Below are 12,467 nucleotides of genomic sequence, written 5' to 3'. Positions count from 1 at the left end.
ACAGAGTTTAAGTAAGAGCTCCACATACTCGACCATCATATAGTCTTCTATGATTGCTAACACTCACCGCATACACATGAGCAAAACGTTTCAAGCAGACACATAGAAAGATAGGGGCTTATTGTTTTGCCTCCCAACGTATTCACCTCAAGGGTGATGTCAACAATAATAACTCATGCTACCCATATCCAACTGGATATATGTGCCTAGATCTTTCCTCACCACATGATTCTTGCCAAAAGAGAAAAATAAAAAGGGAATAGAGAGAAAAACTTTGACTCTGTGCATAAAAGTAAATACTGAAAAGTAAAAGATAAGCCCTTCGCAGAGGGAAGCAGAGGTTGCCATGCGCTTATTTATTTGTATGCTCAACCCCTTAGTGCAAAAGAACGTCACGTTATATTGCCCCTTATGATAGAAACCTTTATTATGCAGTTTGTCGCTTTTATTCTTTGCCATCATGATACGTCTCCAACGTATCTATAATTTTGATTGTTCCATGCTATTATATTATCCATCTTGGATGTTTCATATGCATTTATATGCTATTTTATATGATTTTTGGGACTAACCTATTAACCTAGAGCCCAGTGCCAGTTTTTGTTTTTTTCCTTGTTTTTGAGTTTTACAGAAAAGGAATACCAAACGGAGTCCAATTGACTTGCCAATTTTTGTGGATTTTTTATGGACCAAAAGAAGCCCCTGAAGTAAAATAGTTGGGCCAGAAGAGTCCCGAGCCATCCACGAGGGTGGAGGGTGCACCCTACCCCCTGGGAGCGCCCCCTGCCTCATGGATGACTCGGAGACCCCCCTTGACATGAGACCGATGCCAAAATTCCTATAAATACAGGAACCCCCCAGAAAGAAACCTAGATCAGGAGTTCTGCCGCCGTAAGCCTCTATAGCCACCAAAAAATAATCGGGACCCTATTCGGGCACCCTGCCAGAGGGGGGAATCATCACCGGTGGCCATCTTCATCATCCCGATGCTCTCCATGATGAGGAGGGAGTAGTTCACCCTCGGGGCTGAGGGTATGTACCAGTAGCTATGTGTTTGATCTCCCTCTCATGTTCTTGATATGGCACGATCTTGATGTATCGCGAGCTTTGCTATTATAGTTGGATCTTATGATGCTTCTCCCCCTCTATCTTCTTGTAATGGATTGAGTTTTCCCTTTGAAGTTATCTTATCGATTGAGTCTTTAAGGATTTGAGAACACTTGATGTATGTCTTGTGTGGGATGCCCGTGGTGACAATGGGGTATTCTATTGATTCACTTGATGTATGTTTTGGTGATCAACTTGCGAGTTCTGTGACCTTGGGAATCTATGCATAGGGGTTGGCACATGTTTTCGTCTTGACTCTCCGGTAGAAACTTTGGGGAACTCTTTGAAGTTCTTTGTGTTGGTTTGAATAGATGAATCTGGGATTGTGTGATGCATATCGTATAATCATACCCGCGGATACTTGAGGTGACATTGGAGTATCTAGGTGACATTAGGGTTTTGGTTGATGTGTGTCTTAAGGTGTTATTTTACTATGAACTCTAGGGCTGTTTGTGACACTTATAGGAATAGCCCAATGGATTGATCGGAAATAATAACTTTGAGGTGGTTTCGTACCCTACAATAATCTCTTCATTTGTTCTCCGCTATTAGTGACTTTGGAGTGACTCTTTGTTGCATGTTGAGGGATTGTTATATGATCTAATTATGTTATCATTGTTGAGAGAACTTGCACTAGTGTAAGTATGAACCCTAGGCCATGTTTCGAAGCATTGCAATACCGTTTGTGCTCACTTTTATCATTAATTACCTTGCTGTTTTTATATTTTCAGATTACAAAAACCTATATCTATCATCCATATTGCACTTGTATCACCATCTCTTCGCCGAACTAGTGCACCTATACAATTTACCATTGTATTGGGTGTGTTGGGGACACAACAGACTCTTTGTTATGTGGTTGCAGGGTTGTTTGAGAGAGACCATCTTCATCCTACGCCTCCCACAGATTGATAAACCTTAGGTCATCCACTTGAGGGAAATTTTCTACTGTCCTACAAACCTCTGCACTTGGAGGCCCAACAACGTCTACAAGAAGAAGGTTGTGTAGTAGACATCACATCATAAGTTTGTACAACTCTCAATGTTCTCTTACACTAAATGGTCTAACACTTTTAGAAGCAATTTTTATTGCCTTATTGCACCGATGACAACTTACTTGAAGGATTTTGCACAATCCTTAGGTAGGTATGGTGGACTCTTGAAAATAAGATTTGGGTTTAAGGGTTTTTGGATGCACAATTAGTATCTCTACTTGGTGCATAATTTTTGGCTAGCAAAGATGGGGGGCATGCACCACATGTTGAAGGATCTATGACAATATAACTTCTATGTCAATATGAACAAACATAAAACATTACATTGTCTTTCTTGTCCAACGTCAACAATTTTGGCATATAATATTTTGATGGGGGCTCACAATCACGAAAGATTTCCAAGATAGTGTATTTGCATGTGAAAGTTCTCTTCCTTATACTAATCTCTATTACTTAAAAAGAACATCAGGTTCCCATTTCACTTTTCTTCTGACCACCACCCCTTCATCCAACCTTTCATGTGTATGGTAATCAATCACCTTAATTTACTTATCTTTTTTGGAACCAATTCCACTTTAATTTACTTACCAAACTTTTAATCAAAATACAAGGTATAGGTAGAAATTGATGAACATTTATTTACACAATTGCTTTATTATTGATAGGTAAATCACATGCTAACATAATATAATATTTATATCCTGTTGCAAGGCATGGGTATTGTTCAAGTTATTCATGAATTGCTTGTATGACCAATATTGTGATTGTCAAGCTTCAAAAGATTTCACTTTCTAAACCCAATGTGAAGCTACCACTAGACATGATATAGTTTCAACTTCATGATATTTAATTCATTCAACAATTTACTCATAGGATATAAGTGAAGCACAAGAGTAAATGACAAGCTACTCCAAAAGATATATGTGAAGATCAAGCGAGTAGTTATGTAAATGGATAGCTATTTGAGGACTCTCTCTTATTTAAAAACTTTCAGATCCAAGTATTTTATTAAAACAGGAAGCAAAAACAAAATAAAATGTCATTCCAATAATAACACACATCATGTGAAGAAGCAAAAACTTAGGCTCAACCGATACTAACTGATAATTGTTGAAGAAGAAAGGTGGGATGCCTACCGGGGCATCCCCAAGCTTAAATGCTTGAGACTTCCTGAAATATTATCTTGGGGTGCCTTGGGAATCCCAAGCTTGAGCTTGTCTCCTTAATTCCTCACATATCACGGTTTTCCTCAATCTCAAAAGCTTCATCCACACAAAACTCAACAAGAACTCGTGAATTAAGTTAGAATCATTAAACCAATGCAAAAACCTTATCATTCTCTACTGTAGCAAATCACTAAAATTATTATTCAAAATTGCATACTAAATGCCTCTTCATATTTAATACTCCTATCCTTAAATAGAATCATTAAACAAGCAAACATATGCAAACAATGCAAAGATAACCGTAGTCTGCCAAAACAGTACAGTCTGTAAAGAATGCAAGAGTATCAATACTTCTTAAACTCCAAAGATTATGAAAATTTACCACACTGTAGAAAATTTGTCAGATCTTATTTTGCAAAAAGTTTCAACATTTTATCACATTCTGACTTTTCTAGGGATTTTTTGCAACATCGGTAAACTTTCTGTTTTCAAACAGCAACATGTATACTTGCAAAATAAGCATGGCAAAGGCTATCATTGCCACTTTTATTGAAATAAAAGATTCAAAACATTAATCTAAATAACATCAAGCAAATCCTAACAAAATAAAATGACGCTCCAAGCAAAACTCATATCATGTGACGAATGAAAACATAGCTCCAAGTGAGGTTATCGATAATGTTGGAGACGAAAGAGGGGATGCCTTCCGGGGCATCCCAAAGCTTAGTTGCTTGGATCTTCCTTAGATATTAACTTGGAGTTCCTTGGGCTTCCACAAGCTTAGTGTCTTGTCACTCCTTATTCTCCTCATATCGACATCTCACCCAAAACTTGAAAACTTCAATCACACAAAACTTAACGGAACTTCGTGAGATAGGTTAGTATGATAAAGAGCAAACCATTTCACTTTGGTACTGTAAAAGACAAGATTCATAATTGTTCTCACACAATGACTACCGTAGCATATAATTTCCACAATTTATATTGAGCAATATAAGCCATAGAAACTAGAAAACAAGCAAACTATGCATTGAAAACAGAATCTGTCAAAAACAGAATTGTCTGTAGTAATCTGTACTCCAACCATATTTATGTTACACCAAAAATTCTGAAAATTTAGGAAAACCTGGACAATTTGTCTATTAATCTTCTGCAAAAAGAATCAGTATTTTATCATGCTTCTGTTAAAAATGAGAATTATTTTCCTGAGCGCAGAAGTTTTAGTTTTTCAGCAAGATCAAATCAACTATCACCGTAAACCACCCCAAAGGCTTTACTTGGCACTTTATTGAAACGAAAGCTATAAAACATGATTACTACAGTAGCTTAATCATGTGAACACACAAAAATAACTGGTAAAAGTGTTGGGTTATCTCCCAACAAGCGCTTTTCTTTAATGCCTTTTAGCTAGGCATGATGGTTTCAATGATGCTCGTGTAAAAGATAAGAATTGAAACATAACAAGAGCATCATGAAACACATGGCAAGCACATTTAAGCCTAACCCAATTCCTATGCATAGGGATTTTATGAGCAAACAATCCGTGGGAGCAAGAATCAACTAGCATAGGAAGGCAAAACAAGCATAACTTCAAAACTTTCAACACATAGAGAGAAACTTGATATTATTGCAATTCCTACAAGCATAAGTTCCTCCCTCATAATAATTTTCAGTAGCATCATGAATGAATTCAACAATATAACTATCACATAAATAATTCTTTACATGATGCATAAGCATAGAAATTTTGTTACTCTCCACATAAGCAAATTTATTCTCATCAATATTAGTGGGAGCAAACTCAACAAAATAACTATCGTGGGAGTGAAAATTTAAATCATGATGACAAGTTCCTTGGTTATCATTATTCTTTATAGCATACATTTCATCACCATAATCATCATAGATATTAACTTTGTTATCATAGTCAATTGAAGCCTCTTCCAAAATAGTGGATTCATCATTAAATAAAGGCATGTCCTCTCCAAATCCACTTTCATCAATATAATCATCATAAATAGGAAGCATGCATTATAACAAATTTGCACATCAAATCTTGGGGGACTAAAAATACCATCTTCATAAAACATAGCATCCCCAAGCTTATGGCTTTGCATATCATTACCATCATGGATATTCAAAGAATTCATACTAGCAACATTGCAATCATGCTCATCATTCAAAGATTTTATGCCAAACATTTTATTGAATTCTTCATCTATCAATTGAGCACAATTTTCCTTTCCATCATTCTCACAAAATACATTAAAAGATGAATAATATGATGCAACCTCAATTCCATTTTTTGTAGTTTTCTTTTATAAACCAAACTTGTGATAAACAAGAAACTAAAAGGTTCGATTGCAAGATCTAAAGATATACCTTCAAGCACTCACCTCCATGGCAACGGCGCCAGAAAAGAGCTTCGTTGATGGGATGTGAGTGACGCTTACCTAACCTCCCCGACAACGGCGCCAGAAAAGTGCTTCATGTCTACTACACAACTTTATTCTTGTAGACTCGTGTTGGGCCTCCAAGCGCATAGTTTTGTAGGACAGTAGTAATTTTCCCTCAAGTGGATGACCTAAGGTTTATCAATCCGTGGGAGGTGTATGATGAAGTTGGTCTCTCTCAAACAACCCTGCAATCAAATACAAGAAATCTCTTGTGTCCCCAACACACCCAATACAATGGCAAATTGTATAGGTGCACTAGTTCGGCGAAGAGATGGTGATGAAAGTGCCATGTGGATGGTAGAAATATATTTTTATAATCTGAATAAATAAAACAGCAAGGTAGCAAGTAATAAACGGGCACAAAAATGGTATTGCAATGCTTGAAAATGAGGCCTAGGGTCCGTACTTTCACTAGTGCAATCTCTTAATAAACAACAGTGCTAATATAATTGGATCATATAACCGTCCCTCAACGTGCAACAAAGAATCACTCCAAAGTTCCTTTCTAGCGGAGAACATAAGACGGAATTGTTTGTAGGGTACGAAACCAACTCAAAGCTATTCTTTCCGATCAATCTATCCTAGAGTTTGTACTAAAATAACACAAAGCTATATGTTCCGATCGATCTAACCAAGAGTTTCGTAATAAAATAACACCAAAGCAAATTCAGATTCATAATATTCAATCCAACACAAAGAACTTCAAAGAGTGCCCCAATATTTCTACTAGAGAAACAAAGACAAGAACGTGCATCAACCCCTATGCATAGATTACCCCAATATTACCTCGGGAATCTGTGAGTTGAGTGCAAAAACATATATCAAGTGAATCAATACAATACCCCATTGTCACCACGAGTATTCAACTGCAAGACATATATCAAGTGTTCCCAAATCCATAAAAGTATTCAATCCAATAACAACGAAATCTTAAAGGGAAAAACTCAATTCATCACAACAAAATAGAGAGGGGAAAACACCATATGATCCGACTATATTAACAAAGCCTGTGATACATCAAGATCATGACATGTCAAGAACACAAGAGAGAGAGAGAGAGATTGAACACATAGCTACTGGTACAAACCCTCAACCCCGAGGGTGGACTACTCCCTTCTCATCATGGTAGCAACCGGGATGATTAAGATGTCCACCGGAGATGATTCCCCCCTCCGGCAGGGTGCCGGAACGGGGTCTAGATTGGTTTTTCAGTGGCTACAGAGCCTTGCGGTGGCAGAACTTCTGATCTAGGGTTATTTCTGATGGTTTCTCTATTTATAGGATTTTTTGGCATCGGTTTCAAGCGAAGATGGGCCTCGAGGTGAGCACAACCCACCGGGGCAAGCCAGGCCCAACAGGCGCGCCCTGGCGGGTTGTGCCCTCCTCGTGGTTCTTCTGGCCCTCCCACGAAGCTTCGGGGGCCTCTTTTGTTCCAAAAAAATCATCAAAAAGTTTCAGCTAATTTGGAGAACTTTCATTTCTGCGCAAAAAACAACACCACGGGTAGTTCTGCTGAAAACAGCGCCAGTCCGGGTTAGTTTCATGCAAATCATACCAAAAACATATAAAATTGTTGTAAATGTGGCATGAATACTTCATAAATTACAGATACATTGGAGACGTATCAGCATCCCCAAGCTTAATTCCTATTCGTCCTCGAGTAGGTAAATGATAAAGAAATAATTTATGAAGTCTAAATGCTAGAAAAGTCCATAAGTTTGATCAGTGATAATTTCAATCACTTTTCCTAGCATGAAAACAACAATTCTTTCTCATAAAATTTCTCATGTTAAAGTAGCAACCAATTCACATGTTAAGGTTCAAACAATGATTTCTCTTGAAAGTCAACAACCTATGTTCTCAGTCACCAAGCAATTTCAATTCAACTTATTCAACAAAGTTTAAGTAAGAGCTCCACATACTCAACCCTCATATAGTCTTCTATGATTGCTAACACTCACCGCATATACATGAGCAAAACGGTTCAACCAGACACATAGAAAGATATGGGCTTATTGTTTTGCCTCCCAACTCCTCAAGGGTGATGTCAACAATGATAACTCATGCTACCCATATCCAACTGGATATATGTGCCTAGATCTTTCCTCACCACATGATGCTTGCCAAAGAGAAAAATAAAAAGGGAATAGAGATAAAAACTTTGACTCTTTGCATAAAAGTAAATACTGAAAAGTAAAAGATAGGCCCTTCGCAGAGGGAACCAGAGGTTACCACGCGCTTATTTATTTGTATTCTCAACCCCTTAGTGCAAAAGAACGTCACGTTATATTGACCCTTATGATAGCAAACTTTATTATGCAGTCTGTCGCTTTTATTCTTTGCCATCACAAGTTCGTACAACGCTCAATTTTCTCTTACACTAAATGATCGAACACTTATAGAAGAAATTCTTATTGCCTTATTGTACCGATGACAACTTACTTGAAGGATCTTGCTCAATCCTTAGGTAGGTATGGTGGACTCTTGAAAATAAGATTTGGGTTTAAGGGTTTTTGGATGCACAAGTAGTATCTCTACTTGGTGCATAATTTTTGGCTAGCAAAGATGGGGGCAAGCACCACATGTTGAAGAATCTATACAATATAACTTCTATGTGAATATGAACAAACATAAACCATTACGTTGTCTTCTTTGTCCAACGTCAACAATTTTGGCATATAATATTTTGATGGGAGCTCACAATCACAAAAGGTTTCCAAGATAGTGTATTTGCATGTGAAAGTTCTCTTCCTTATACTAATTATTCATGAATTGCTTGTATGACCAATATAGTGATTGTCAAGCTTCAAAAGATTTCACTTTCTAAACCCAATGTGAAGCTACCACTAGAAATGATATAATTTCAACTTCATGGTATTCAACTCATTCAACTATTTACTCATAGGATATAAGTGAAGCACAAGAGTAAATGACAAGCTACTCCAAAAAGATACAAGTGAAGATCAAGCAGGTAGTTATGTAAATGGGTAGCTATTTGAGGACTCTCTCTTATTTAAAAACTTTCAGATCTAAGTATTTTATTAAAACAGCAAGCAAAAACAAAATAAAATGTCATTCCAATAATAGCACACATCATGTCTAGAAGCAAAAACTTAGGCTCAACCGATACTAACCGATAATTGTTGAAGAAGAAAGGTGGGATGCCTACCGGGACATCCCCAAGCTTAAATGCTTGAGACTTCATGAAATATTATCTTGGAGTGCCTTGGGAATCCCCAAGCTTGAGCTTTTGTGTCTCCTTAATTCCTCACATATCAAGGTTTTCCTAAATCTCAAAAGCTTCATCCACACAAAACTCAACACGAACTCGTGAGTTAAGTTAGTATAAAACAATGCAAAACCATTATCATTCTCTACTGTAGAAAATCACTAAAATTATTATTCAACATTGCATACTAAATGCCTCTGCATTTTAATACTCCTATCCTCAAATAGAATCATTAAACAAGCAAACATATGCAAACAATGCAAAGATAACCGCAACCTGCCAAAACAGTACAGTCTGTAAAGAATGCAAGAGTATCAATACTTATTAAACTCCAAAGATTATGAAAATTTACCACACTGTAGAAAATTTATCCGAGCTTATTTTTCAAAAAAATTCAACATTTTATCACAGTCTGACTTTTCAAGGGAATTTTTGCAACAACGGTAAACTTTCTGTTTTCAAATAGCAACATGTATACTTGCAAAATAAGCATGGCAAAGGCTATCATTGCCACTTTTATTGAAATAAAAGATGCAAAACATTATTCTAAATAACATAAAGCAAATCCTAACAAAATAAAATGATACTCGAAGCAAAACTCATATCATCTGACAAATGAAAACATAGCTCCAAGTGAGGTTACCGATAATGTTGGAGACGAAAGAGGGGATGCCTTCCGGGGCATCCCCGAGCTTAGTTGCTTGGATCTTCCTTATATATTAACTTGGAGTGCCTTGGGATTCCACAATCTTAGTGTCTTGTCACTCCTTATTCTCCTCATATCGACATCTCACCCAAAACTTGAAAACTTCAATCACACAAAACTTAATGGAACTTCGTGAGATAGGTTAGTATGATAAAGAGCAAACCATTTCACTTTGGTACTGTCAAAGACAAGATTCATAATTTTTCTCACACAATGCATATTGTAGCATATCATTTCCACAATTTATATTGAGCAATATAATCCATAGAAACTAGATAACAAGCAAACTATGCATTGAAAACAGAATCTGTCAAAAACAGAACTGTCTTTAGTAATCTGTACTCCAACCATACTTATGTTACTCCAAAAATTCTGAAAATTTAGGAAAACCTGGGCAATTTGTCTATTAATCTGCTTCAAAAAGAATCATTATTTATCATGCTTCTATTAAAAATGAGAATTATTTTCCTGAGCACAAAAGTTTCTGTTTTTAAGCAAGATCAATTCAACTATCACCGTAGAGCATCCCAAAGGCTTTACTTGGCACTTTATTGAAATGAAAGCTATAAAACATGATTACTACAGTAGCTTAATCATGTGAAAACACAAAAACAGTAGGTAAAAGTGTTGGGTTGTCTCCCAACAAGCGCTTTTTTTAATGCCTTTTAGCTAGGCATGATGGTTTCAATGATGCTATCATAAAAGATAAGAATTGAAACATAACAAGAGCATCATGACACACATGGCAAGCACATTTAAGCCTAACCCACTTCCTATGCATTGGGATTCCGTGAGCAAACAATTCATGGGAGTAAGAATCAACTAGCATCGGAAGGCAAAACAAGCATAACTTCAAAACTTTCAACACATAGAGAGAAAACTTGATATTACTGCAATTCCTACAAGCATAAGTTCCTCCCTCATAATAATTTTCAGTAGCATGCATCATGAATGAATTCAACAATATAACTATCACATAAATCATTCTTTTCATGATGCATAAGCATAGAAATTTTGTTACTCTCCACATAAGCAAATTTATTCTCATAAATATTAGTGGGAGCAAACTCAACAAAATAACTATCATGGGAGTGAAAATTAAAATCATGATGACAAGTTCCATGGTTGTCATTATTCTTTATAGCATACATGTCATCACCATAATCATCATAGATAGTAACTTTGTTATCATAGTCAATTGAAGCCTCTTCCAAAATAGTGGATTCATCATTAAATAAAGGCATGTCCTCTCCAAATCCACTTTCATCAATATAATCATCATAAATAGGAGGCATGCAATCATTATAACAAATTTGCACATCAAAACTTGGGGGTTTAAAAATATCATCTTCATCAAACATAGAATCCCCAAGCTTATGGCTTTGCATATCATTAACATCATGGATATTCAAAGAATTCATACTAGCAACATTGCAATCATGCTCATCATTCAAAGATTTTATGCCAATTTTTTTATTGAATTCTTCTTCTATCAATTGAGCACAATTTTTCTTTCCATCATTCTCACGAAATACCTTATAAAGATGAATAATATGATGCAACCTCAATTCCATTTTTTGTAGTTTTGTTTTATAAACCAAACTAGTGATAAACAAGAAACTAAAAGATTCGATTGCAAGACCTAAAGATATGCTTTCAAGCACTCACCTCCCCAGCAACGGCGCCACAGAAGAGCTTTGTTGACGAGATGTGAGTGCTTCTCACCTAACCTCCCCGGCAACGGCGCCAGAAAAGAGCTTGATGTCTGCTACGCAACTTTATTATTGTAGACTCATGTTAGGCCTCCAAGCGCAGAGTTCTGTAGGATAGTAGCAATTTTCCTCAAGTGGATAACCTAAGGTTTATCAATCCGTGGGAGGTGTAGGCTGAAGATGGACTCTCTCAAACAAGCCTGCATTCAAATACAAGAAATCTCTTGTGTCCCAAACACACCCAATACAATGGCAAATTGTATAGGTGCACTAGTTCGGCGAAGAGATGGTGATAAAAGTGTAATATGGATGGCAGAAATATATTTTTATAATCTGAATAAATAAAAACAGCAAGGTAGCAAATAGTAAACATGCACGAAAACGGTATTGCATTGCTTGAAAATGAGGCCTAGGGTCCATACTTTCGCTAGTACAATCTCTCAACAGTGCTAATATAATTGGATCATATAACCGTCCCTCAATGCGTAATGAAGAATCACTCCAAAGTTCCTATCTAGCGGTGTAAGATGAAATTGTTTGTAGGGTACGAAACCACCTCAAAGCTATTCTTTTCGATCAATCTATCCTAGAGTTCGTACTAAAATAACACAAAGCTATTCTTTCCGATCGATCTAACCAAGAGTTCGTACTAAAATAACACCAAAGAAAATTCAGATTCATAATATTCAATCTAACACAAAGAACTTCAAAGAGTGCCCCAATATTTCTACCGGAGAAGCAGAGACAAGAACGTGCATCAACCCCTACTCATAGATTACCCCAATGTCACCTCAGGAATCCGCAAGTTGAGTTCCAAAACACATATCAAGTGAATCATGAGTATTCAATTGCAAGACATATATCAAGTGTTCTCAAATCCCTACTCATAGATTACCTCATTGTCACCATGAGTATTCAACTGCAAGACATATATCAAGTTTTCTCAAATCCATAAAAGTATTCAATCCGATAACAAAGAAATCTCAAAGGGAAAAACTCAAATCATCACAACAAAATAGAGAGGGGAAAACACCATATGATCCGACTATATTAACAAAGCCCGCGATACGTCAAGATCATGACATCTCAAGAACAC

Source organism: Triticum dicoccoides, chromosome 2A (assembly GCF_002162155.2).
Source record: "Triticum dicoccoides isolate Atlit2015 ecotype Zavitan chromosome 2A, WEW_v2.0, whole genome shotgun sequence".
In the NCBI taxonomy this organism is placed as follows: Eukaryota; Viridiplantae; Streptophyta; class Magnoliopsida; order Poales; family Poaceae; genus Triticum; species Triticum dicoccoides.
This window is presented reverse-complemented; position numbering follows the sequence as displayed.